At 36.4% G+C, this 27,185-nt stretch overlaps 1 protein-coding gene across 9 annotated transcripts in view; it reads left to right on the top strand.

Moving 5' to 3' along the window:
• Positions 1-4,410: 4,410 nt before the first annotated feature.
• TRPC4 (transient receptor potential cation channel subfamily C member 4) overlaps positions 4,411-27,185 on the top strand; it is a 238,833-nt gene continuing 216,058 nt past the window's right edge. For 5 of the 9 annotated variants that reach the window (XM_012501950.2, XM_030818500.1, XM_030818501.1 and 2 more), the window contains exon 1: positions 5,050-5,227. The gene's annotated coding sequence lies outside the window, so the exon portion shown is untranslated. Of the gene's footprint in view, positions 5,228-27,185 lie in introns of all 9 variants that reach the window. The other 4 variants (XM_012501951.2, XM_003270296.3, XM_012501952.2 and 1 more) reach the window with 2 other exon arrangements.

Below are 27,185 nucleotides of genomic sequence, written 5' to 3' on the forward strand. Positions count from 1 at the left end.
TTCTCCCTGCTTCCACCTTTGCTTCCCTCAGTCTATCCTCACTATAGCGGCAAGAAAAATACTTTACAACATAAATCAGCTCAGCCCACTCCTCAACCTGGAACACTGTTCACCAGGGAATCCCTGCAGCCAGTTCTCTAACCTCCAGATTGTTACTTAAATGTCTCCAGATTGAGGAAGACTCCCCTGATGACTGGTTAAAATTGCAACCCACCACCAATATCTGTCACCATCAGCATTTTTAGTCCCCATATCCTGTTCTTTTTTTTTTTTTTTTTTTTTTTTTTGAGACAAAGTCTCACTCTGTCGCCCAGGCTGGAGTGCAGTGGCGCGATCTCGGCTCATTGCAAGCTCCGCCTTCCGGGTTCCCACCATTCCCCTGCCTCAGCCTCCCAAGTAGCTGGGTCTACAGGCGTCCGCCACCACGCCCGGCTAATTTTTTGTATTTTTAGTAGAGACGGGGTTTCACCGTGTTAGCCAGGATGGTCTCAATTCCTGACCTCGTGATCCACCCGCCTCGGCCTCCCAAAGTGCTGGATTACAGGCTTGAGCCGCCGTGCCCAGCCCCCATACCCTGTTCTTTTAATTGCCTTCTAATAGAGTATGTAATTAACTTATTTAATATATTTATTATTTTTGTCTGTCCTCTTCAAAATATCAGTTCGGCAAGGGCAGTATCTTATCTGTTTTGCTCATAGATGTATGGGAAGCACCTAGTACAATGCTTTGCACTCCGTGAACTATTTAAACATAGACTCTTAAGTATTCGTTGAATGAATGTTGAGACTGGGATTTTAAATTTAGATAACATGATTCCAGGGTCTATGAAGTTAATGACTAAGCAATTGCCTTAAACATGAAATCATTTTTTAAAAGCTTGAAAAAAATAAGTGAATATGACAGGAAAAACATATTAGGAGCATTAAAGTACTAAAATAAATTATCAGGGAAAATTTGATGGTTTAATGTTTGTAAGAATGAAACATCTTTAAAACAAATAACATTACCTCCAAATTTAACAAAGAATAAAAACTGAGAAATATCTTCCATAAATATGGGAATGTACTAATGTTCAAATATTAAGAGTTATTATAAACCAAATGGGGGAATAGTAGCAAAACCCCATAACTATTGAAAAGCTATGTAAACTCACAAAAAGAAACAAATAGCAAAGTATACAAAATATAAAAGTCACCATTTCTAGTAACACAACTCATTATTTGAGATACCATTTTCTTTCAAGTAGGAAATCAGTCAAAATAAAAAAAGAAAAGAAGAAAAAGGACCTTAAGGATGCCCCACGTTGATGAGGGTTCAATGCAACAAGCTCCCTTATAACATACAGCATGTACTTTAAAATATTCCTGCATCATGACACATGGCTGTATTACTAGGAATCTATTCTGAGGACATAATCGGAGATACAGACAAAAATGCTTGTGTAACGGCTTTCAACAAAAGTATACCAGTAGGGAATAATAGTATAAAAAATTTACGTTTTCAAGACCTGAAAAATACTTAAGTATTTCATAGAAATATGTAATGATTCATTAAAATTAACATTTTTGAATAAAATTTTGATAACTTAGAAAATGTTAAATTTTTTTAAAAATAGGCAGGTAAAAGTGTGTGTAGCGTGGTCATATAGGTTAGATTGAAGCTTCATTACATTGATGACAAAACAGAGGATTCTAAAACCTGGAGCAGGAGCCAAATCCGAAAGTTAAGCTGAGGTGGAGGCCCTTCAGTGAGTTTGGGTGAGCCCTTGTGCAGTAGGAGGTAAAGTCCTGGTCACAAAGGTGGAAGACAGGTTACATGGGCATCAAAGACAATGATAACCTATTTCTTAATTTATCTTAGCATCGGAAAGGCCATTATCATATACTTCATGATGGCATCATACACAGATGCATTACTGGCACATAAAAATGCTGATGGTGACACATGTGCATGAATAAATTCTCCAAATACTTGTCTCTGTGACTTTGTCTCTATGTCTGAGGTATAACAGCTTTGAAACAAAGTGTTTCATACATGTTACATGTCAATTCCTAAACAGAACAATAACCTTTAGGAGTAATTGAAAACTGTATTCCTAAAACAATTGTGATCCCAATTCTACGATATACTTTAGCTATAAATAGACATTACAGAGAATTGTTTTACTGCTATCATTTCTTGGGTCACTTGTCTCTTGCTAATTTGGAAACATGAGTGCTTTCTTGCTTTGTTTAATAAGGTACTAAAAATAAATTCTAGATAGCGTATAACATTTTATTGTAAATTTCTTTGACTTCAATGAATTGCATTTTATGTGGAGTGCAGGTTCATAGAATACTGCCAAACTTGTAGGTTTAAATTGTTAAAAATAAACTCTTTGGATTGCTAATGACTGTAGTATATGCAATTCACCGGATTGTTTAAACAGATTTCAAATAATTTTCCTGTAATTGCTAATCGCTTTGTAGGAGACATGGGGCCAGCAATCAATAATCACATGAAACTGTTGAAAAGGAGGCTCAGTGATCAATACAAATTCTTCTTTCCGTGCGAATACATCCTGCTCAGATGGCTGACATATATAATGCTCTCCTTGGTGTTCTTTTCTGTTATGTATTTATTGCAGTTTCATAGGCACCTTTTTATGGGAAAAAATAACAAATTAGAAAAAATTGGTATAATATCTCTTCGCTGACATCATGACAGAGATAACATTTGCTATAAAGAACAAATCCTTAGAGGATCAGGAGCATTTAACTTGGTACAGATGCTAAGGTTGCAAAGTAAAGTTCATCACTTCTAAACAATGGACAAGTTTGTCACTGATCAGCTTTTCTCTTGCATGTATTTTAATATGCATTATAAAGACTTATACTCATCACAGTATGTGGAATTCTATCTACCAGAGATTGATCTCAAAGATATAAACTCAAACACAGTATGTAGAATTTTAGAAGAAACATTGTCAATAAATGTCACAAAAATACTTATAGTTCCATTAAATAAAATAGATTTCCATATATATGTTTATAGTCTCCCCTCCCTTCTAAGAAAGTGGACTTGAATTTAATATAAAGTTATTACCTTGTCTACTGAGAGATACGTTTTGTATATTTTTAAAAGCCATCATTTAATGTTAAGAAAAGTGAAGAACTGTTTAAACATGTCAATGTATTTCTCCTGTAGTAAAGAGTAAAAAGAGATTCAGGGAAGGAAAAAAGCCTTTTGTCGTTCTCTCCTTTGTTTACTGCAGAAGCATTGTAGAAACCAGGTTTATCTCAATGTACTTTAGTATTTTGGGGAGGACTAGAAGTAGTGCTCTCAGAAATTTAGAATAGGGGTCTAGCTGAGCTGGGAACAAACCCATAGAGGAGCAGTAAGGCAGGGAGAAAGATAAATTAACAAATAAGAAAAGTGACTTAAAAAAAAAAAGCAGCATGCACAGTTACCCCAGTGCGATCTCTGGTGATATCCTCTTTACTCATGTGAAAACTATTTACAAAAACCTCAACTCATGTGAACTCTGAAGTGGGTAGGGGAAGATAAAAAAGGAAATTCTTTAATTTTGTGCTTTAGAGTCTGAATATGGATGCCAGTTTTTCACTTTATATTCCTTGGGAATATTCCATGGGAAGAAACTGGTCCTCCTTGCAGTCGGCACAGCACAGCTTCCCAGGTGTAACAACGTGGTTGGGACAGGAGAAAACGGTTGCTCCTAAGCTTTTGCGCAGACTGGAAGCTGAATCAGGCATCTGCTGGGATACAATCAGAGACCAGCAGCTGACCTCAGGGCTTTCAGAAAATAAGGGCAATCAGGTAGAAACAGAGTCTCGAGGAGGGTAATTGCCAGCTAGGATTCCTCAAGGGCTCCACATGAACTCTGTCTTTCTCTGCGTCCTGGGGTCACAACCAATTAAGCCTTTCCGAGTGACAAGCTGGGAATCACCGTGTTGCAGTTACAGCAAGTGTTATTGCTAACTTTGCCAATAGTGTGTATGTGTGGTTTGTGTGTGTGTGTATTCCTCTCTGTACTTTAATCTTATTTTCATACGTGAACACTACAGAGATTGGACAAGAGATAACGTTTATCTTGAAACCTCACTCTCAGTAAGCTGGTACCAGTAACACACACACACACACTCGCACACACGCACACACGCACATCATCTGCGGCCGCAGAACCTTGCACCCTTAGGCTGGCTCGCGTCCTAGGGTTTTGGTATATTTGGTGGAAACTTGCTGATTTCCTATGCCTTTTGGAAAGACCAAGCTGGGTGGGGGGGTGGTTGGAAGGCTGTGGCTCCTCATTTATTCATTGCGACTGTTTTGATTGTTGACACTAGTGGCGAGCCGCATCTTCCAGCTCTTGCAAGGGAAGTCTGACACCTTGAGGACAGGAGAGGGGGTGCCAGGCGCCCAGAGGAGCGGGAGTGGGAGAAGCTTTGAGAGTTGCAGGGGGCTACTTCTTCCAGTCCGGCGGCGGGCCTCGTGGGTGCCTGTTTACCGGGCTGGGAGCAGGGCGTTCAAAAGCTGGGTGTGGGAACGCCCTGAAATCCAACACGCCTGCAGAGACCGCCCTAAGCCCGGAGGTGTGTCTGGCTTGCATCCAGGACCACAGGGTGGATTCTCGCCACCGACTCGGCTGGATGACGGCTGGCTGGTGGTGAGCTCCCCTGCCCACTGGCTGACCTCAAGCAGTTGGCCCCGGTAGGTGGAGGCTATTCGAGGGGGGACGAGCTGGGGACGCGGCGTCAGCTCCTGTCAGCGCGCGGGTCTCCTCCACCTCCGGGCAGTGTGGTGCGTGGGACGCGCATCTTCCCGGACTGTCCCTTTCCAGCGCGGTCTGTGCGGACCCCGAGCCCGGCAGCCGCCAGGGACGGAGGGCGGGGTGCCTTTCTCCGGGCTCATCCGCTGTCAGCCGTGGGAACTCCTAACTTTATCCAGAGGGATCGGTGCGGGCGGGGGTGGGAGAGGTTCTTACCTCCCCCTCCCGGGCCGCCCCTCCCCCGCCTCCCACGGCTTCGCTTTCAGAGCATCCTCCCTCCGCCCAGTTCGATGCCAGCTGCGTGGGCTCCAGCTTCGTTCGTTTTCCTTGGAATGCTCCAAAACTCGGCAGCGACTAAGGGAATTCCACGGGAATTTGCCGGGCGTGCTGTCACCCCGCAGGGCACCCGCGCCGTCCGTCCTCGGATCCCGTCACTTCGGCCCGAAGATTGCAACTTTGCAGGTAAAGAGGATGTCGCCTCGGAGCTCCGCTCCACCGGGGCTGCACCCCGCCTCCTTTCTGGGATCCCGGTTAAGTTTCCTGAGCTGCCTGGGAAGCCGGCTCTCTTCTGGGAGGCGGACGTCCCCGGGGGGTTAGGAGTTCAAAAGGTTTCGCTTCAAGGCTCAGGAGAAAAACCTGTGAAGCTTTCGGTGCTTGACTCGGGCTGAGCAGGAGTTCGGGGGTGCTCCTGAGCCTTCCACCGCACCCGGCTTTAACGCAGGGGAGAGGGCGAGGAGTGAACCCCCGGTGTGACTTACATGGTAAACAAAAGAGCTGCAGCCACGCCGTGGTGCTGGGGAAGGTGGCCGTTTTTAGCCTTTTATGCATTTGGGGAAAATGGAGATCTCGGGGGCACCTGGGTGCATATAAGCGAGGCCTTAGCTCTCCGTCACTTAAAGTAGGGTCACGAAGGAAGGAAAGTGATCAATATTCTACCGATCGATTACATTCTGCGTCGTTTTCATTCTCTGTCAAGAAACAGAAACACTTTTATCTGTGTTGCCCTACCCAGGCTAGTGATTCCGAGTTCGCCTGGCAACCGAGATTCCAATGAAGCCAATGAAGCCAATGAGCCGGTTTGCTACTTGGTTAAATCACTGGGATTCACCGCACAACTTGTTGTTCCAGCTGTGAAGTCAGCTGTCTTTTGTGACTAGAGACAAGAGAGTACTGGAAAGGCATCGAGGGTTTAGGAGAGCTGAGGAAAGAGATCTCTTATCTTGTCTGCCTGCATTCACTATGGTGTATCCACTATGGTGTATCCCTGTTCACATGGCTTCTTAGGGAGGCCCTTCCCAGTGAAATTCCATAGCTATAAAATGCAGCAAGTTGCTTAAGGAGTAAGCACCAAGCCAAAGGAGTAGGAGGAGACAGAAGGAAGCTTTAGTGGTTTTATTAAAAAAAAAAAAAAAAAAGACAGACTTGTAAAACTTTTTCAGTTTTAATAAAACACCGCCTCTCAGAGCTCATATAATTTCTTCCTTTCCTTTCACAGTACATAATCACAGCACAAAGAATATTACAAATTCTTTAAGCAAAAGGTTTACTGGAGGGTTTTTTGGTTTGGGGTGTTTTTTGGTAAAACTCTAAATTAGACATTGAGAGTAAGAGTGGGTGGAGATGTTAAAATGTTGAAATCTTCATCATTGTGTTGGGTTTGCTATTTAAAATTATATTCGTAACACCTACCTTTATTCACCTGGACACTATTGGCCAGGAAACATCCTCCTTAAATGTTTAAGGGGGAAAAAAAAAGCAGTAAGATCAATTTCAATTTACTTGCTTACTGGTCATTCTGAAAGATATATGAGTTGGAATAGATTTTCATTACTTATAACCTTTAAAATTTTGTAATTGTTATATTATTTATTTTTCTGTTGCACTTATTTCCAAAAGGTCAAGATAAAACTGCATAAAAAACTCTATGACAGAGTTAAAGTTCTCTTTGAATTTGATAGCTATTTTGGTTATTAAACCAGTAAGAAACCAAATAACTTTTCATATAAAATAACCTTGATCAATTCATACTATGTATTAATAGGAAATAACAGAAGCAATCCTTATATTCTTTCTCATTAGAGGAAATTTTAATGTCTTATTCTATACACACATTTCAAACTAACTTTCTAACTTATGCTCCATGGAGAACTACAGCCATCTATAGGACTGAAAAGTTATCTGTTTCAACATCCTCATTTAGGAATCCAAAGCTAAATAAATATTAAAAAACAACAACTTATGTTTATAAACTATTACATCATTTTAATTGGTAAGGAATCTGGAATTTACATTGGCTATTTTTCAATATTTGGATGGCTGTGTCTATCATTATTTTTGTGAACTAGATGTTGTTAAAAACTTCACTGTAATAACTAAGCTTAGAAAAATTGCTGTTTCTGAACTGTAGATGAAAGATAGAAACAATGACAATCATTATTTTTAATTTTTCTTTTATGATTTCAAAGTAATAAACGTATCTAGTCAAATGCTATCAGCATATTCTGTGGTAAACATAATTACATTTGTATTGAAATATAATAACCCCCTTTAAGATGCACTGATTTTAATCCCACTGAATTAAAACTACTTTTAAATGTGTATTTTTGGAAATAGTCTGTTATATTTTTATACCTTCATGTTTAACTGCCAGGATTATTTATGGCAATTCAGATGATCAGCATTATATTTAGCAGCTGAAAACTGAAATAATTTCTCTTTTCTGATCGATGCATGTATTGGAACAAAAATAAAAATATGCACACATTTGTTCAAATAGTAAGTATTGTAACTATCAGTGCTTAAAGTTAGTATAGATACATAAGTAAAGACAGATATATGATAAATACTAAGCAGTAGCTAGAACTATAAAATTAAGGACTGAATATTTTATGAAAATATAATTGTTGTATTTTTGAAAATAATGTCAGGTAAAGGGAAAATACAATAAACTATTAAATTTTCCTTTTTCCAAAACCATCATTGCCATATAGCTTGTGAAATCAAATTCTAATGTGCACTTTGACTTTAGAAATTGAATTGCCTGGACTCAATTGGAACCAGTGTTATTGACCTCTTTAATGCCAATGGAAACCCCACCATGATTATTTGGTCCTCATTAAAAATGAGGTTGAGGAGACAGCTCAGAATAAAAACTTTGCCTTTTCACCGAATTTATACCCTATACCCCCCCCAAAAAAATAAACATTAAAACTGGTTCGATTCAACCCAAATTTAATTAGGAATTTGTTTCTATCTAGTTACAATGAAGAGTTGATTTAGAACTATCTTCCTCCTCGTGTTTTCTATTTCTAACCAGTCCAGAGGCATTGACACCGCGATATCTTAAGAGATTTGAGGATATTTTGATCAGGGATATAATATCATGGCTGTGTCTTTTTAATCAGTACAAATATAGACCTAATTTTTGAGAACATCAGTATTGTCAACATAACTTTATGATGCAAAAAATACATTTAGGGAAAGACAACATTTATTTGAGAAACTGAAAATTAAAGGCATGCACATTGAAAATGTATTAATTCAAAACCATGTGGTTTCATGAACTATTTAGCAAATTAAGTGATGTATTTAAATGTTTAAAAAATCTAAACGACCCTCCTGAAAGTTGTTTAATTTTAATAGAATAAGAAAGAAATAGTTTCAGAACTTGATCTACTATTGTAACTAAACTATGTAATAATGTAATATCCTATTAATATTAGTGTAGGTTTTATCTCTCTTTTTAAAAATATAGCAGCATCATAAAATAATGACTTCTTGAGAGACACTATGTGACACATGGACACAGTGATACATATTAAATTAGAAATGTTAATTAAAACATTAATTTAAAAATATGCCTTGATAGCTTTATCTAGCACACTGCATTCTTTTTGAGAGACAGTGAAATTAAATGAATCAGATATTCATTCATTATATTCTGTCTGTGGTTTGCTGTTAGATTTTGAAATATGTTGAAAAATTACTTCAAGCAAATACTATCAAGAGTTGAAATCTACCTGAAACAGGACATATTGTGAAAAAAAAGAGGAAAAATGGGCCAATATTTATCAGAATTTAATGTACACTTGGCACTATGCAAGAAACTTTGAAAAAGAAAGCTATTTTTCATTGTTATCTTAACATCTACCTTGAAACTCAAGTATTATTATCACATTTTAACAACCCGAGAAAAATGAAATGTATGAAAATCACAAAATTGCTTTGTGGGAATGCAGGATTTGAAGTATATCAAATTTTACTATCAGGTACTACGTCTACCTGATGGTAAAGACTACACTCTTTTTGCTTAATTCTTGCAGTTTCTAAAATACAATCAATAATCTCTTAACAAGTTTCATAAATTCATTTTTTCAGCTATTTATTTCTTGAATTTCAAAAATATTATAACATTGGAACCTAAACAACTGTCCCCATCATGGGGATAGAATTTGAAACAATAGTCTGTTAAAGTTCCATCAGTTTTGAAGCAGAGCAAGAGATAAGCTACTTATCTTGAGCAGGATGAACTCAAAATACTTCCTTTCTTTTTCTTAAATATAAATCTAATACATGTAAAAAGAAAAAAAAGTTTGTTTTTATGAACAAAGCTCAAGATTATAACTTTTTAGACTCATGAGCTTATAATTTATAAATAAAAAGTTATCATTCTAACCTTTTGACCATCTGTAAGCTGGTAATAGAATGTCTTTATTAAAAAAAGGTCATGCTAGGACATGTCAGGTTTATACTACATCTTATCAATGTTATGTAAAATTTCTAGACAAGTGTATTCGTTTTAGTTTTACCTGAAATTTTAATTTTCTAATTATTTTAATGTCCCTTGGTATTTGGGAGGAGCTCTCATTCATGCATCCCAAAAGACATCGATTAGCTGAATTTGTCATGATATTTACTAAACATATATATGCATTTGCGCTGACAGGATTGTGTCCAAAACCTATTGACATTGTGGTTGAAGGAATAATTTCTTTTAATATATATAATACCATTACAAAAATTACCACTAAAATCTTATCCATTCAGTAGATATTTGCTGAATATTAGTAAATGAATAATTGAATCAATAGATGAATGGCACACACATAAGCTTTTCATTTTTGTTGCATTTTCCGGCAAAGCTCCCTCTGTCTAGAATAACTTCTACCTTTTTGTTTCTGTTTAAAATATTCTTCAGGCACTAAAGCCTGGTTAGTGCCTAGTTAGTGCCTAGTTACATCCAATATGACCATCTCCTTGAAAGTTTCCTTCATTTCTCCAGATGTCCCAAGTATAAATACAAGCAAAGAGCTTGTTATATTCTGTCTTGCAGGTTGGCAAAGGTCTGTCTCCAGATCTAGACAGTACACTTTTTAAAGAAAACCGGAGGATTTTCAAGACTGTGTGAGTTTGTAACTGAATTAGAGTGCCATAAATACTATGCTTCATAATTGACAAAATTAATGTATTTTATGCTTTCATAATACTGTACTTTTGGCTAAATTTTTAGCATATTTTTATATAATGATGCCAATTGTGATAATGTTGCACTTATACAATATATTGAGTACCATATTATTTCTTATGTTACAAAAATAATTTACCCACCATTATTCAATAAACTTAACTTTCAGTCAGCTACTTACTCTATAATGCTTATTTTTATAGGATTTATATAACCAGTTATTAATGTGTTTCAGTTAAGTGGTACTGTGCCAGAATTCTTAAAAGAGGGCTTTTGTTCCATTACACTATGAGAGGAGTAGTTAGAGTTGAAAGAGGACAGATACAAGTGTTTCTCAGGAATGCTTACTGAACTAAAGAAAGCCAGAGACTTCTTTGGAGTGATATTTGGAAATTAAGTTGAGAGTGCATTTCAAAGACTTGACAATACATGATGTCCCATTGTGGGTGGCATGATGGATTTTTTTTTTAGTTCTTTTCATTCTACTTCATTGACAATAGAGTTTTTACAAATCAGATTATGAAAAGTGTTCAGATACTCTGCTACATTTTTAATGCATTTCATCTCTAAATGATAGTGGAGAAATAACACAGTTTGCATACCAGGATCATAGTTCATAACACATTGTAATTTTTATTTTCACAGAATTAGTATAATAGTGCTGACTATGTGCTTTTTGAATAGATGAGTGAAATAAATGAATGCATAGATGATTGAATTGGTCTGTCGTCAGCTGCTACGCTCAACCTGTTTAATTTAATACACTGTTCATTCAAATAGCCGATCATACACCAATATGAATCTCCAAAAATACAATGGAGGGATGAGAGGACAGGCATAGTGTACATGGAGTGAAAAACAGAGAATCTATCATGATTTACATACAATCATCTCCACCATTTATGACAGCATGAGTTTCTTTTTATGTAAAGATCTTTTTCATTCTAAGGTAAAGTGAAGCTGCATGTCCTGAATCACACTGAGGTCACACTTTAAATGAATGCTCTTTTGTGGTAGTTGCAGTTTGACAAGCAGAGTTGGGTCTTCTCTAATTTCATCTAGAGCCCAATATGTACAGGAATATAATACATATGTGTATACAACATATATATATGTATGTGTAAACACACAAACATATATGTAATAACAGTAAATAACAAGTAATAAAGAGTGGGAGACTGCTTCTGAGTGTGAGACACAAATTATCATCAGATAGTATAGAGTAACCCATATATGACCACAGGATTTGTTTGTGAATATGTCAGTGTCCCTATAAAATTGTTAGATTTGCAATGAATGACGTGGAAGATCATCTTATTTAAAAGTATGTTTCTAAGTAGGCCCCCTAAATCTTTCTATAAGATCATGCAGTCATACATCAAATACGTCCTGAGAAAGGCATCATTAGGCAATTTCATCATTGCACGAACGTCACGGAGTGTACTTACACAAACCTAGATGGTAGAGCTTACTACATACCCAGGCTATATGGAATAGCCTATTGCTCCTAGGCTACAAACCTGTGTAGCATGCTACTGTAGTGAATACTGTGGGCAACTGTAAATATACAATGGTAGGTATTTGTGTATTTAAACATAGAAAAAGTACAGTAAAAATACAGTATTATAATCTTATGGGCCCACCATCCTGTATATAGTTCATTGTTGCCCAAAATGTTGTTATGTGATGCATGACTGTGTATTTCTCTGTCTACACATATGCACACATACACACACACACACAAGCACACACTTTACTGAGGTCTTAATACATAACAGTCACTCGGCTAGATTCTGAGGATACACAGATGAATAAGACATATTTTCCTTTTTCTTTAATATTTTAAGCAAAGTTTGTTTATAAGCCTCTTATCATACTCCAGTGTCCTATATTATCTAAAACATATTTGGCAACCTTATTTTCTCCTGATCCTTTCCCATGACGACTGTGAACTCATTAAATAAATAACATAAATCATATTACAATGAGTAGAGTCCATACTTGACATTTAAAAGACAAAACAAAACAAAACAAAAACTTTGGGCCATGGTGAAATAAATCTAAATATATCCTTTTTGCCACTAATTACTGTTTTCCATAAGAGTAGGACTTAAGTTTTTTGACTGTAAATCCATGTTAAATTTAAATAGCATTATTGACACTATTAAAAACAGTGTTTTCCTTTTATACATAGATATTACCAAATTGCCATTCACAGGCTATGTATTTTAAGAGGTAAGTTGTTTGCCAAAGTCTGGTTGGATTTTTGGTGTTACAGTCACATGTTACCTTACCCCACATGGAACCAAGGAAGCAAACCTAAGAAGGCACTTTTATAGTTAGGGATATAATGACCTGGATTCTCACCACCCTACCCCTTTCTCTAGAGACAGTAGAGATTTTGGCTTAAGAGATTCTTAGAAGGTCAGATCAATGTTAGAGAAATCTAGGAGTACTCAGGGCCCACTGTTAGTGTTTTCCCATGGGCTCCTCCGTCTACAGCTACGTCTATTGAAAACCTAGAAATAGACTACCTTTCTCATGGCCTTTTGTCTTGAAAGCAAAGAAGGGACTGGACTAGATACATTCATCTTTAAAAAAAAAAAAAAAACCATTATTGGAACCTTGGAACCTGCATTCCTAGGACTACTAATGGTACCAGAATGTTTTGCTTTCTGAGGGTTATCATGCAAAATAATTAGAGTGCCTACCTCTAAGCATCTGAGAGCCTCTAAAATAAAGGACAAAGAACATTTAAAGATATGTCCCTTTGCATGTGCTGTATAAAAAGAGATGTTGGCACTGGGGAAAGTGTTACTTGCTTATCTGTTTCATTTTAACCTCACGGCTTAACATTTTGATTTGTAATGTGCAAGCTACTTGGAGCTGAACTGCACATTTTCATTTAGCACTCCAGCACGTTCTTGGAACAAAGTGAACCAGCAAATGATTTTGCCCTTTCATGAATAAAGGAAGCTTTAATAAATAACATTTCATTGTAACAGTATTTATGATAAATATTTTTCCATCATATAAAAATGTCAACAATTTTAACCTGAAGAATAAGAACTGCTTTGCATTCTATTGTATTTAGCAATGAACCACTAAAATCAGAACCTAAAGCAGAACTTACTGGTATACTTAAGTACTTTCTTACCAGTTACTACCTTGCTGTAATTGAAATATTGTATATAATTAAAAAGTGAAAATTGCTCATTTTTAGATTAATAGTTAATGGCAATAATTATTGGCAACATCAAGTGCAAAAGATCTGTTTTTAAATTGTAACATTTTAGCCTCTGATTTTTTAAAAATGTAAATATCTACAAAGTAAATATACAATCCAATTGAGAAAAAGTAAACAAATCGAGCACTTGCAATGATCAATTTTTGAATAACTTAGTATATCTGAAGCATATAACCTAATTCATTTCAGTTTATCTAAATGAAGTTTTTTAAAACATAATCTACTTTCTTATAATGCTTCTGGTTTTGAGAGTCAAAATGAGATCTTTTCATCTTTGATATATAAAAGGATTATTGTCAAATATTTAATGTGATTAATGAGACCCTCTACTCATAAAATACACTGGAATTCAGTTGATTTTAGAAGTGTTTCAGGTTCTGCCTGAAATTCATCTGGATTATTTTAAATATAATGAAATAGATACATAAGTAAACCGAAGACAGCGACTGCTCAAAGGGTTTCACATACCCTTTGTTTCTTCAATAGTATATGCTGCTAGCACTCCATCAGTCCTACAAATGGGAATTTTCAATTGTCTAATTGGACCTGGGATTGGAAGCTTATGACAGAGGAGCTGCCATATATGAATTCACATTCCCTGCTGCCTCAACCATAGTAGGGTACTTCCATAGGTAGGTGGTACATATGGTGAACATCCATATTTATGCACATTTATAAAATTGTGGTAAGGTCATGTTTTCATGGTGAGATGGAATTACAACCTTGATTGAATTATGCCTTCTGATGAAATCCCATTATTGATTTCTTTGTTCTCCATAGGTTGGATATAGACATTTCTTCCTAGTCTATTTAAGAAAGTTTTACATGAAGAAAGGCGTAAACAAAAAGATTTTAAGAAAGGAGATTTATATTGTCCCTTTGTGTACAGAAAAGGCACGTTGAATTTAGTCTATTGTGCTTCAGAAAAATGATCTATTGTTCTATTAGGGCATTAGGAAGATAATATCATTACATGGTTGGTGGTGGGGTTGAGTGTTTTATACTAAAATGAGTGCTCAATATAATCCTAAGGAAAAGTATTAAAGATATTCACCATACGAATATTTTCAAATGTCCTGTCTAAAATAGCAAAATACTTGATATATTACTGATGTCGTTAATCACCATTAATAGTTTATTTTAAAAACAGTTTAACATTTTAATTTTAATTCATGCAATAAGTACTTTCAGTTCATTTTTCTAAACTCTTAGCAGCATGGTATTTTGAAAGCATTTGCTAGTTGCCAGAAATATAAATGTAAGACAAAACAATGCAAAATATTTATCAGTATGTTTGATGAGCTATTTTTGTCTTTACTTCTTACCCTGAAGTAAGTTGAAATAAATTGGAGGATGGTATGTTTATCTTTTAAAATATATAATTTCTATGCACCAGCACATGTGCATGGGGGTGGGGGTGGGGAGCCTGAGCAGGATAGATGATTTTTTATTTTTTCAGAAGTAATGGTTAGTATGTTTTATTTTCTATTTTAGTTTTATTTTTAATTTTTATAATCACAGATATCACAGATGTTTTTCTAGATGACATCTATTCCTTCTAGTACCAACATGTATCTTCACAGATTAAGAGTTCTCTTTAGTATATGTTTCAGTGCGAGTATGTTGACAATGAATTTTTTATTTTTGTGTGATTGAAATGTTTTTCTTTTAACCTCACTTTTAAAGTTACTTTCATTAGCTAGAGTATTCTAGGTTGAAAATTCATTTTATTTCAGAGCTTTCAAAATGCTGTTAAATTGACTTTCAACTTCTACCATTTCTGTTGAGAAGTGAGTTGTGAGTCTGATGATGCTCTTTGAGGTTAATGTGTGTTTTCTTTTTGCTGTTTTTATGTTTTCTCTTACTCTTTTATTATCAGCAGTTATCCAATTATGTGTCTAGATGGTGTCCTTTTATTTCTACTGTTTGACATTTGGACCATTTTTAAAGCATGGCTTCCTGTCTTTCACTACTTTTAGAAAAATTTTGGTCACTATCTCTTTAGATATAGCTTTGACCTTCATTTTTTCTCTTCTTAAGACCTCCAAATAAAGATGTATGTAGCTTTTCACACTATGTCATGTTCTAGTAAACATTACTTTTTCTTTTAATGCTTTTTCCATTTATTTTTGTTCTCTGTGTTGTAATCTGTATATTTTATTTAGAGCTCTCTCTTCCCATTTATGAATCCTCTTTTTTCACCATGTCCTATCTGTAAACAGATTTATTTATTCATTTTGTATTTTTTTATTTTTAATTTTTTGGGTAGTTAGTAGGTCTATGTATTTATGGGGTACATGAGATATTTTGATGCAGGCATGCAGTCAGTAATAATCACATCATGGAAAATGGGGCGTCTGTTCACTTGACCATTTATCTTTTATGTTACAAACCACCCATTTATGCCCTTTTAGTTATTTTTAAATGTAAAATTAAATTAGTTTGACTTTAGTCACCCTGTTGTGATATCAAATACTACATATTATTCATTCTTTCAAGCTATTTTTTGTGCTCATTAACCGTCCCCACTCCCTTTCAACCCCCACTACCCATACCAGCCTCTGGTAATCATCCTTCTGCTCTTTATCTCCATGTGTTCAATTGTTTTGATTTTTATATCCCACAATTACGTGAGAACATGTAACATTTGTGTTTCCGAGCGTTCACTTAACATAATGACCTCCAGTTCCATCCAAGTTCTTGCAAATAACAGGATCTCATTCTTTTTTATAGCTGAATAGTACTTCATTGTTTATATGTACTACATTTTCTTTATCCATTCATCTGTTGACGGATACTTCGGTTGCTTACAAATTTTGACTATTGTGAAAAGTACTAAAACAAACATGGGAGTGTAGATATCTTTTCGATATACTGATATGTTTTATTTTGGGTATATACCCTGCAGTGGGATTGCTGGAATTGCTGGATCATACAGCAGGTCCATTTTTAGTTTTTTGAGGAATCTCCAAACTGTTTTTCATTGTGGTTGTATTAATGTACATTGTTCCCACCAACAATGTATGAGGGTTCCCTTTTCTCCATATCTTCTCTAGCATTTGTTATTGTCTGCCTTTTGAAGAGAAGCCTTTTTTTTTTTTTTTTTTTTTTTTTGAGACGGAGTCTCGCTTTGTCACCCAGGCTGGAGTACAGTGGCGCGATCTCGGCTCACTGCAAGCTCCGCCTCCCGGGTTCCCGCCATTCTCCTGCCTCAGCCTCTCCGAGTAGCTGGGACTACAGGCGCCCGCCATCACGCCCGGCTAATTTTTTTTTGTATTTTTAGTAGAGACGGGGTTTCACCGTGGTCTCCATCTCCTGACCTCGTGATTCGCCCGCCTCGGCCTCCCAAAGTGCTGGGATTACAAGCGTGAGCCACCGGCCCGGCCGCAGAAGCCATTTTAACTGGGGTGAGGTGATATCTCATTGTAGTTTTGATTTGCATTTCTCTGATAGTCAATAATGTTGGGCACCTTTTCGTATGCCTGTTTTCCATTTGTATGTCTTCTTCTGAGAAATATCTGTTCAAATCTTTTGCCTGTTTTTGATCAGATTATTAGAGTTTTACCTATAGAGTTGTTTGAACTTCTTATATATCCTAATTATTGAACCCTTGTCAGATGGGTAGTTTGAGGACACTTTCCCCCATTCTGTGGGTTGCCTCTTTACTTTGTTGATTTTTTCTTTTGCTGTGCAGAAGCTTTTTAACTTGATGTGATCCCATTTGTCCATTTCTGCTTTGGTTGTCTGTGCTTGTGGGGTATTACTCAAAACATTTTTTCTCAGCCCAATGTTCTGAAGAGTTTCTCCAAAGTTTTCTTGAAGTGGCTTTATAGTTTGAGGTCTCATATTTAAATTTTCAAGCTACTTTGATTTGATTTTTGTATATGATGAGAGATAAAGATCTAGTTTCATTATTCTGCATATGGATATCCAGCTTCCCAGTATCATTATTGAAAAGACTGTCCTTTCTCCAGTGTGTGTTTTTGGCATCTTTGTTGGAAATTAGTTCACTGTGGGTGTGTAGATTTGTTACTGGGATCTCTATTCTATTCCATTTGTTTAAGTGTCTGTTTTCATGCCAGTATCATGCTGTTCTGGTTACTATGGCATTATAGTATAATTCAAAGTCAGCAACGTGATTCGTCCAGTTCTGTTCTTTTTGCTTAGGATAGCTTTGGCAATTCTGGGTCTTTGTGGTTGCATATACATTTTAGAATATTTTTTTCAGTTTCTGTGAAGAATGTCATTGGTATTTTGAAAGAGATTGCATTGAATCTGTAGATTTCTTTGGGTAGTATGAACATTTTACCAGTATTGATTTTTCCAATCCATGAAAATGAAATATCTGTCCATTTTTGGTGTCCTTTTTAATTTTTTTCATCAGTGTTTTATAGTCGTAATTGTAGAGATCTTTCATTTCCTTGGTTATTTCATAGGTATTTATTTTTATGTGTGGCTATTGCAAATGGGATTACTTTTTTATTTCTTTGTCAGATTGTTCACTGTTGGCATATAGAAATGCTACTGATTTTTGTACAGTAATTTTGTATCCTGCAAGTTTATTGAATTTGTTTATCAATTCTAATAATTTTATGGTGGAATCTTTAGGTACTATGTTGAATAACAGTTATGACAGCGAGCATCCTTGTCATGTTCCAGATTTTAGTAGAAACACTTTCAATTCTTCCCCATTTCTATGATACTAGATGTGGGTTTGTCATATATTGCTTTTATTATGTGGAGGTATATTGCTTCTAATATGCAGTTTTTTGAGAGTTTTTATCATGAAGGATGTTGAATTTTATCAAATACTTTTTCAGAATCAATTGAAGTGATCATATGGTTTTTACCCTTTAGCACGGTTTAACCCTTTAGTTGATATGATGTATCACACTGATTGATTTGTGTATGTTGAACCATCTTTGCATTGCAGGGATAAATCCAACATGGTCATGATGAATGACCTTTCTAATGTATCATTTAATTCAGTTTGCTCATATTTTGTTGGGGATTTTTGTCTCAATATTCATCAGAGGTACTGGCCTGCAGTTTTCTTTTCTTTTTTTAATGCGTCTTTGTCTGGTCTTGATATCAGGGTAATACTAGCCTTGTAGAATGAGTTTGGAGGTATTCCCTCCTCCTCAGTTTTTTGGAATAGTCTGAGTAGTATGGGTATCAGTTCTGCTTTAAATGTTTGGTAGAATTCAACTGCGAAGCCATCAGATCCTGGGCTTTTTTTTTTACTGGGAGACTTTATTATTACAGCTTTGATCTCATTACTTATTATTGGTATATTCAGGTTTTGCATTTGTTCATGATTCAATTTTGGTAGGTTGTATGTGTCCAGGAATTTGTCCATTTCTTCTAGATTTTACAATTTATTGGCATGTAGTTGCTCATAACGGCCACTGATGATCCTTGGGATTTCTGCAATATCAATTGTAATGTCTTCTTTTCCATTTCTAAATATATTTATTTGGATGTTCTCTCTTAGTCAGGCCAGAGGTTTGTCAGTTTTGTATATCTTTTCAAAAAACAAACTTTTTGTTTCATTGATCTTTTGTATTTTCTTCTTAATTTCAATTTCATTTATCTTCTCTGATCTTTCTTTCTTTTTTTCTACTAATTTTGGGTTTAGTTTGCTATTGCTTTTCTAGTTCTGTAAGAAGCATCCTTAAATCATTTATTTGAAGTTTTTCCTCTTTCTGATGTAGGCACTTACAGCTATAAACTTTCCTCTTGGTACTGCTTTTGCTGTATCCCATATGTTTTGGTTTATTGTGTTTCCATTGTAATTTGTCTCAAGATATCTTTCAATTTCCTTCTTAATTTCTTTATTGATGCACTGGTCATTCAGGAGCATATTATTTAATTTCCATGTGTTTGAATAGTTTCCAAAATTCCTCCTGTTATTGATTTGTTGTTTTATTCCATTGTGATGAAAGAAGATGCTTGATATTACTTCAATTTTTTGAATGTTTTAAAACTTGTTTTGTGACTTAACTTATGGCCTGTTCCTGAGAATGATCCATGGGCTGAAGCAAGGAATGTGAATTCTGCAGATTTTGGATAAAATGTTCTATAAATATCTATTAAGCCTTTTTGTCCTATAGCACAAGTTAAGTTTGATGTTCCTTTGTTGATATTTTATCTGGGAGGTCTGTCCAGTGCCAAAAGTGGGGTGTTGAAGTCTCCAGCTGTGATTGTATTGAGGTCTATCTCCCTCTTTAGCTCTAATACATATGCTTTTTCTATCTGGGTGCTTTAGAATGAGGTGCATATGTATGTATATGTGTGTGTGTGTGTGTGTGTGTGTGTGTATACACACACACACACACACACACACATTGTATCCTGTTGCTGGATTGACTCCTTTAATATTATATAATGACCTTCTTTATCTCTTCTTACAGATTTTGTCTTGAAATCTATTTTGTTAGATATATGTGTAGCTACTCCTGCTTGCTTTTTTAAAATTTCCATTGGCATGTAATATCTTTTTCCATCCCTTTATTTTCAGTCTATGTGTATCTTTATAGGAGTGTGTTTCTTGTAGGCAATAGATCATGGGACTTTATTTTTTTAGCCATTCAGCCATTCTCTGTCTTTTGATTGGAAAGCTTATTCCATTTACATTCAAGGTTGTTATTGATAAGTAGAGACTTACTCTACAGCCATGTGACCCTGAATGTACCCAATCTCATCTGATCTTGGAAGCTAAACAGGGTCAGGCTTGGTTAATACTTGGATGGGAGACTTACTCCTACCATTTTGTTATTTTTTTTTCTGATTGTTTTGTGGTCTTCCTTTTTCACTGTCTTCTTTCCATGAAGGTAGTTTTCTATGGTGTTATGATTTAAGTTTTTGGTTTGTATTTTCAGGGTATCTGCTGTGTGATTTTCAATTTGAAGTTACCATGAGGCTTGCAAATATTATCTTATAATCTAGCATTTTAAATTGATGACAATACTGATTGCATAAACAAACACACAAAAGGAAAATTAATAAAAACTCTACACTTAGCTTTATTCCTCTGCTTCTTAACTTTCTGTTGTTTCCCTTTATGTCATATTATACTGTCTATGTCTTGTAAATTTGTCATAGTTATTATTTTTGAGTGTTTCATTATTTAGTGTTTCTACTTAAAAAGACATTTACACATCACAATTGCAGTGTTATGGTATTCTGTGTTTTACTGTGTGCTTACTATTACCAGTGAGTTTTTTATCTTTAGATGATTTTTTTCTTGCTCATCAACACCCTTTTCTTTTAGATTGAAGAACTTTCTTTAACATTTCTTGTAGGACAGGTCTGGTGTTGATGAAATCCCTCAGCTTTCATTTGTCTAGGAAAGTCTTTACTTATCCTTCATGTTTGAAGGATAGTTTTGCTGTTTATACTATTCTAGGATAATTTTATTTTTTGTTCAGCACTGTAAATATGTCATGCCACTCTCTCAGCCTGTAAGGTTTTCACTGAAAAGTCTGCTGCCAGACGTACTGGGACTCACATGTATGTTATTTGTTTCTTTTCTCTTGCTGCTTTTAGGATAATTTCTCTATCCTTGACCTTTGGGAATTCAATATTAAATGTTTCGAGGTAGTTGTCTTTGGTTTAAATCTGCTTGGTGTTCTATAACCTTTTACTTCAATGTTGATATCTTCCTCTAGGATTGGGAAATTCTTGGATATTATCCCTTTGAATATACTTTCTATCTCTTTCTCTTTCTCTGCTTCCTCTTTAAGGCCAAAATTTATTAGATTTGCCCTTTTGAGGCTATTTTTTTACCTCTTATAAGCATACTTCATTTTTTTATTATTTTTTCTCTTGTCTCCTCTGACTGTGTATTTTCAAATAGCCTGTCTTTAATCTCACAAATTCTTCTGCTTGATCAGTTCTGCTCTTAAGTTACTCTGATGCATTCTTCAACATGTGAATTACATTTTTCAACTCTAGAATTTCTGCTTGATTCTTTTCAATTATTTTAATCTCTTTGTTAAATTTATATGATTGGATTCTGACTTCATTTCCTGTGTTATCTGCAATTTCTTTGAGTTTCCTCAAAACAGCTATTTTGATTTCTCTGCATGAAAGGTCACATGTCTCTGTTTCTCCAAGATTGGTCCCCAGTGACTTATTTATTTCATTTGTTGAAGTCATATATTTTCCTGCATATTCTTGATGCTTATAGGTGTTCTTTGCTGTCTGACCATTGAACTGTTAGGTGTTTATTGTAGTCTTCACAGTCCAGACTTGTTTTTGCCTATCTTTCTTGAGAAGGCTTTCCAGCTATTCACAGGGACAAGCCCAATATCACTGAAATTTTTATCACAAGCCCAATATCACTGAAATTTTTGCAAACTTGTAGAGGTCCTGCCTTGGCGGTCTTTAATAAGATCTGGAATAATTCTCTGGATTACCAGGAAGAGACTGTTATTCTTTTCCCTCACGTTCAGCTAAACAAATAGAGTCTCTCTCTTTCTGGGCTGACCCAGCTGGAACTGAGGGTATGGTTGTGCAGGCACTTCTGTGGCCAGCAGCACTGGACTTTGCTGGGTCTGACATGAAGCCAGCACAGCACTGGGTCTGGCCCAAGGCCTGCTGTAACTGCCACCTGGCTACCACCTATGTTCACTCAAAGTCCTAGGCCTCCGCAATCAGCAGGCCAGGCTTTTGTTCTTTTCTCCAGGACAGTGAGATTCCCCAGGCTCTCAGTGACTCCAGAGGTGGTTTCTGAAAGTCAGGGATTAGAGTCAAAAGTCTTAGGAATTTGCCTGATGTTCCATTCTACTGCAGCTAAGGTGAAAGTCAGACCACAATATAAAGTCCTTCCCACTCTTCCTTCTTTTCGCAGGCAGAGGAGCTTCATCTGGTGGGCATCACCACCACTGGCCCATGGTGGAGTTCTGCCAGGCCACTGCTAATGTTCACTTAATGCCCAAGAGCTTTTCACACAGCTTGTGGTAAATGCTGCACAGCCTAGGACTCATCCTTCGAGGTAGCAGGCTCCCTTCTGGCCCAGGACAGGCCTGGAAATGCTAGGAGCCCAGGCCTGGACTCAGGGACCCCAAGTGGCTGCTTGTTGCTCTGCCCCACGGTGTGCAAGCTGGTACCTAAAGTGCAAGAAAATTTCCCCTTTACTTTTCCCTCTGCTTTTCTCAAATGGAAGCCTTTTATAATAGCCACCATTGCTGGGAATCTTCACATCTGAAGCCAGCATGTCTCAAGGCCCAAGGCCCATCATGTACTCTCTGGGGATTTTTGCTGGTTATTCAGTGCCCAAGAGCTCTTTAGACAGCAGGTGATGAATCTTGCCGGAACTGGATTATTTCACAGAAGTAATGGATTTCCTTTTGGCTCAGAGTGTGTCTAGAAATGTTATCTGGAGCTAGGGCCTTGAATGCTTCTCCTACTGTGGCTGAGTGGGTACCCACAATACAAGACACAGTCCTCTTTACTCTTTACTCTCCACCCCCTGAGCAGAAGGAAGGGGACACTTTTGCTCCTGTGAGCTGCCTTGGGTTGGGGGAGGATGTTGTAAGCTCTTCTTTAGCTGCTCCAGCTGATGTCTCCCCAGGTCACATGTCACCTTAGTCCTCTGGTTCTGAGTCCAGCCTAGCACTCGGAATTGTAGTCCTTGCATTCTAGACTGCCTTTCACATTTACCTAGGACCCCAGAGCACTTTGTCCCATGATGGCAAGGCTTGCCCAGAAACTTGAGTTCTGACCCCTGGGATAGGCAATTCCCACCTGGCTAGGTCTAATCCAAATGCTCCCTCTGTGTACAGGCACTGGCTGAGTCCAGCAAGGCTTACTCTCCACTATTGCAGGGCAGCACTGAGTTCAAAATAATGTCCACCTGTCGCTGTGCTCTCCCTCCTCCAAGTGCAAAGACTTTCCTCACTGTATGCCCACTGCCATAGGATACGGGAGGGGTGGTATCAGCAATTAAGACTGTCTCTCAGACCCTTCTCAATGCCCCTTTCAATGATATAACGTTAAAACCAGGTACTGTGATTGCTCACCTGATTTTTGTGTCTTGTGATGGTACTTTTCTGTGTGCAGATAGTTGTTATAATTTGGTGTTAGGAATATGAATCGTGTAGGCTTCTATTCCATCACCTTACTCCACCCTCTTAAACTAATTTATTGAATTAATAATTTCAGTTATTGAAATTTCCACTTCTAGTATTTCCATTTGATTTATTTTCTTATATTTTAGATCTCTTATAAAATTTTTAAAATTTCTCATCTAATTTCTCAATATTCTTGAATATCACATTTAGTAGAAAGTCTGAGGCTGATAACTCCAATAACAGGGTTATGTGCTGGTCTGTTTCTTAAGAATTTTTAAATTAAAATGTCTCATACTTTTTTATTTAAAAGTGAAAAATGTGTATCAAGAATTGTAGAAGTTTTGTTACCCTCCTTTAGAGAGGATACATCCTATCTACTGGAAAGCAAATAGGATAAGAGTAAATCATCTAATCCAATCACAGGCTAGAATGACTGGAGACTAATTTTAAGATTTTACAAGACTCTATGTACTCCTTGTATGACCCTGTTCCTATGTTGTAGGACCTGTGGGGCCTGTGGGCCTTGACTCTTTAATAAGGTCTTTTCTTCCTGCAGAGTCCAGAATAATAAATTTTATCTTCTCATTTGTGTGTGTGAGACTGCTGAATATTCTGCCCTAATTTTCAGCAGCTTTCTGATAAGCGTTTTACTTCTTTCTCTGCAAACAATAAGATTTTAACAAATGCCTTGGTGTGGCACATAATTTTATCTGTATCCCTTTTCACCAGGACCTGGGAATTATGTGTTCTGGTTGCCTTGACAAATGCCTTGAGAGCAAATATGGCTTGTGCAAGGTCAATTCATTTCTGTGTGGTTTCCCTCTATTTGGGATGTTTGTTCCACAAGTCCTAGCTAGCTCTGCAACTCTTCTTTAGGAAAAGTTAATTTATTTTCATATTTATTTATATTTACTCAGCTTGTCTAATTGTTTTCAGAAGGAGTGTTAATTCACTACCTATGATGTAATCATAGTTAAAAGCATAAGCTCTTCTTTTATATCTTAATTTTTATGTTGAAACATTTGGTCAAAATGTTTAAAAGAAAAAAATTATATTCATATGGCACAGTAGAGATATATAATTGTACCCATAGAGAGATGAATATAGCAAAAACAAAAATGTTTTAGAATCTTTAGCCAGTGATTTTTTATTGTCACAGAAGTAATATTATTCTTGCCAAATTACCATCTTTCCCATCAGGAATTAAAGAACCATTTAAAGCTATTTTGTATAAAATAACAAATTGTAGATAAAACTATTAATCTGGCACAAATTACTTGTAACTGAGTTCCAACTAAGAGCTCTTTCTTATTTAATAGCAAAAACATTATTAACTGAACAAGAAGTAGAGGCAGTAGCAATTTGACCTCTTCTTCATTGAGGTGACATTTTTCAGGCTTATGGTTTTCTGAGTAATCCCCATTTCTGTTATTTCGTGTCTGTTATAAAAGGATTGGAAGGTGCTACAGCTCACTACTGCATATGTTACAGTTTTCACTGTTTTTGCTAAAATTGCCTATAAATCTTGATAGAATATATTTTATTAAAGATGCTCTAAAGATGTGGGAAACACTGTATTAGACCAGATCACAGAAATATAAGGTATCATTTAAAACTCCTTGTGAGACATTGTTTCTGATTTAACCATCAGTATTGTTGCAGCTTATTGTTAATATATCGGGTAGTTTTCATATAATCCAAATTAGACCCTATTTACTCTGTGAGATGTGGATTATTTGTCTTCTGTGTTGTTTCTAATGTGCACCGTAATTTTAATCTGCCAGAGGATGCAGGAGTGAATGAGAGAAATGCCGTCTTCCCAACAGAGATGACCATGATTGGCTCCCAGCACAGCATGGTCTCAGCTCCAGCCTAATCAAGTAAAAGTTAGGTTGTCAGTGCTGAACATTCTGAGGCTGGAGAATCCAAGTTTGTGTTTTTTGTTTTTGTTTTTGTTTTCCACAATCCCTTCCAGTTTAAGATCTGTTTTAGGCACAGTGAGACCCTGTTGGATGGTCTGAGTGAAAATTCATTTAGGTTTGTTCAGAAGTTACTGTGGATTTAGATGAAATTCTAGACTCAGTGGCTGGTTGGTCATGACCAAGAAGGGAGGTTTCCATTCGTATTTTGGGCTGACATCCTTAATCTGTCCCTCAACCCAAAGTCTGATGACGTGGTTGTGACTTTGTTCCTCAACACTACATCTACCACCATGGGAAGGAGTTTATTGCATGGTCAAAAACAAGCTTCTGGAGAATCCACCTCACAGCCAGGCATCCTTTCCATTGGAATATCTTAGTCACAAGCACCCAGATTCATCCAAGTTGTTGTTTGTATTAATAACTTATTATTGTTTATTGCTCAGTAGTATTTCATGGTATAGATGAATCAGAGTTTTCATGTCAGTTGGGACAATGAGATGGATAAGCTAGATGGCATAGTAATCCAGAATCACATTTCACCTCTGAGCTACCTTTCTATGAAGGGCCTGAGCCTCCATGGATGCATACCCAACTTCCTTCCCAGGAAGCTCATAGATTTCATCTAACTGTGGGAATCTAGGTCCTGGCAATGGGCCGTAGTGGGACCTCAGCAAGCCTCCTGTTACATCTGGAGAAAAGGATAATCAGACCTGCTTAAGAGTTGTAGGGTACTATCTGCAGGACTTTAGGCATATTATCTATACCCAAGATAGTTTTGAAGAAAGAGCACATATTGAGAATCTCTTAAACTCAGCCCCAAAAGATCACCTTATTTCTACTCCATAGACCTATAAAAGCACTTTAGTTCTTAATTAATACTTTCAAACTTCAGTGCTTTCTTTATTCCCCACATACCTTTTATATTTGACAGAAAGGCATTATACCACTTTTCTTTCATGAGTACTGATGACCAAGACCACCTTCTCACAGATTTCCCTGGTCTGCTTGAAGTTGTTCTTGGATAACAATTTCAGTAACCTTTCGATCGTCTCCTAACTAGGCTTGTCTTTCTCCAGATGATGGGATGAGGGTGTGTGTGTGTAACGTTGGAGAGAGCTACTTTGCTGATTCTGGTCTTCTCAGTGGAAACTTCAAGGCCTGCTCACTTCTGTCTGCATTTTGATTTGCCCTCTATCCATGTGCTCTTACAAGCATCAAGAATGATTATGAATGAAGAAATAAGTCAGGAATCTGAATTCCTTCCCCTCCAGTTTTCCTTCACTGCCTGCTATCTCTTTTTGTCATAATGTTCTATGGATGGTGCTGTGGTAGCAGTTTGTACACAATGGTTTTTATATTAAAGTTTCGTGATGGACAAAAAGATATACTGTACATTTTTACTATTAATAATATTATTTTTGATTGACAAATAATTTTATGCATTTAAGGTAATTAATGTGATGTCTTGATATATGTATACAATGTATAATGTCTATGTTAAACTAATTAATATATTAATCACCTTATTTATCTATGTTCTTTATGGTGAAACATTTCAAATGTACCCTATTACAGATGCTCCTCAGCTTATGATGGGGTTATGTCCTGACAAACTCATCTAAGTTGAAAATATTATAAGTCTAAAAGGGAAACTCATGTTGAAAAATCATAACTTGAACCATTGTAAGTTGGAGACCATCTGTACTTTGAA

This window comes from Nomascus leucogenys, chromosome 9 (genome assembly GCF_006542625.1).
Source record: "Nomascus leucogenys isolate Asia chromosome 9, Asia_NLE_v1, whole genome shotgun sequence".
Lineage (NCBI taxonomy): Eukaryota > Metazoa > Chordata > Mammalia > Primates > Hylobatidae > Nomascus > Nomascus leucogenys.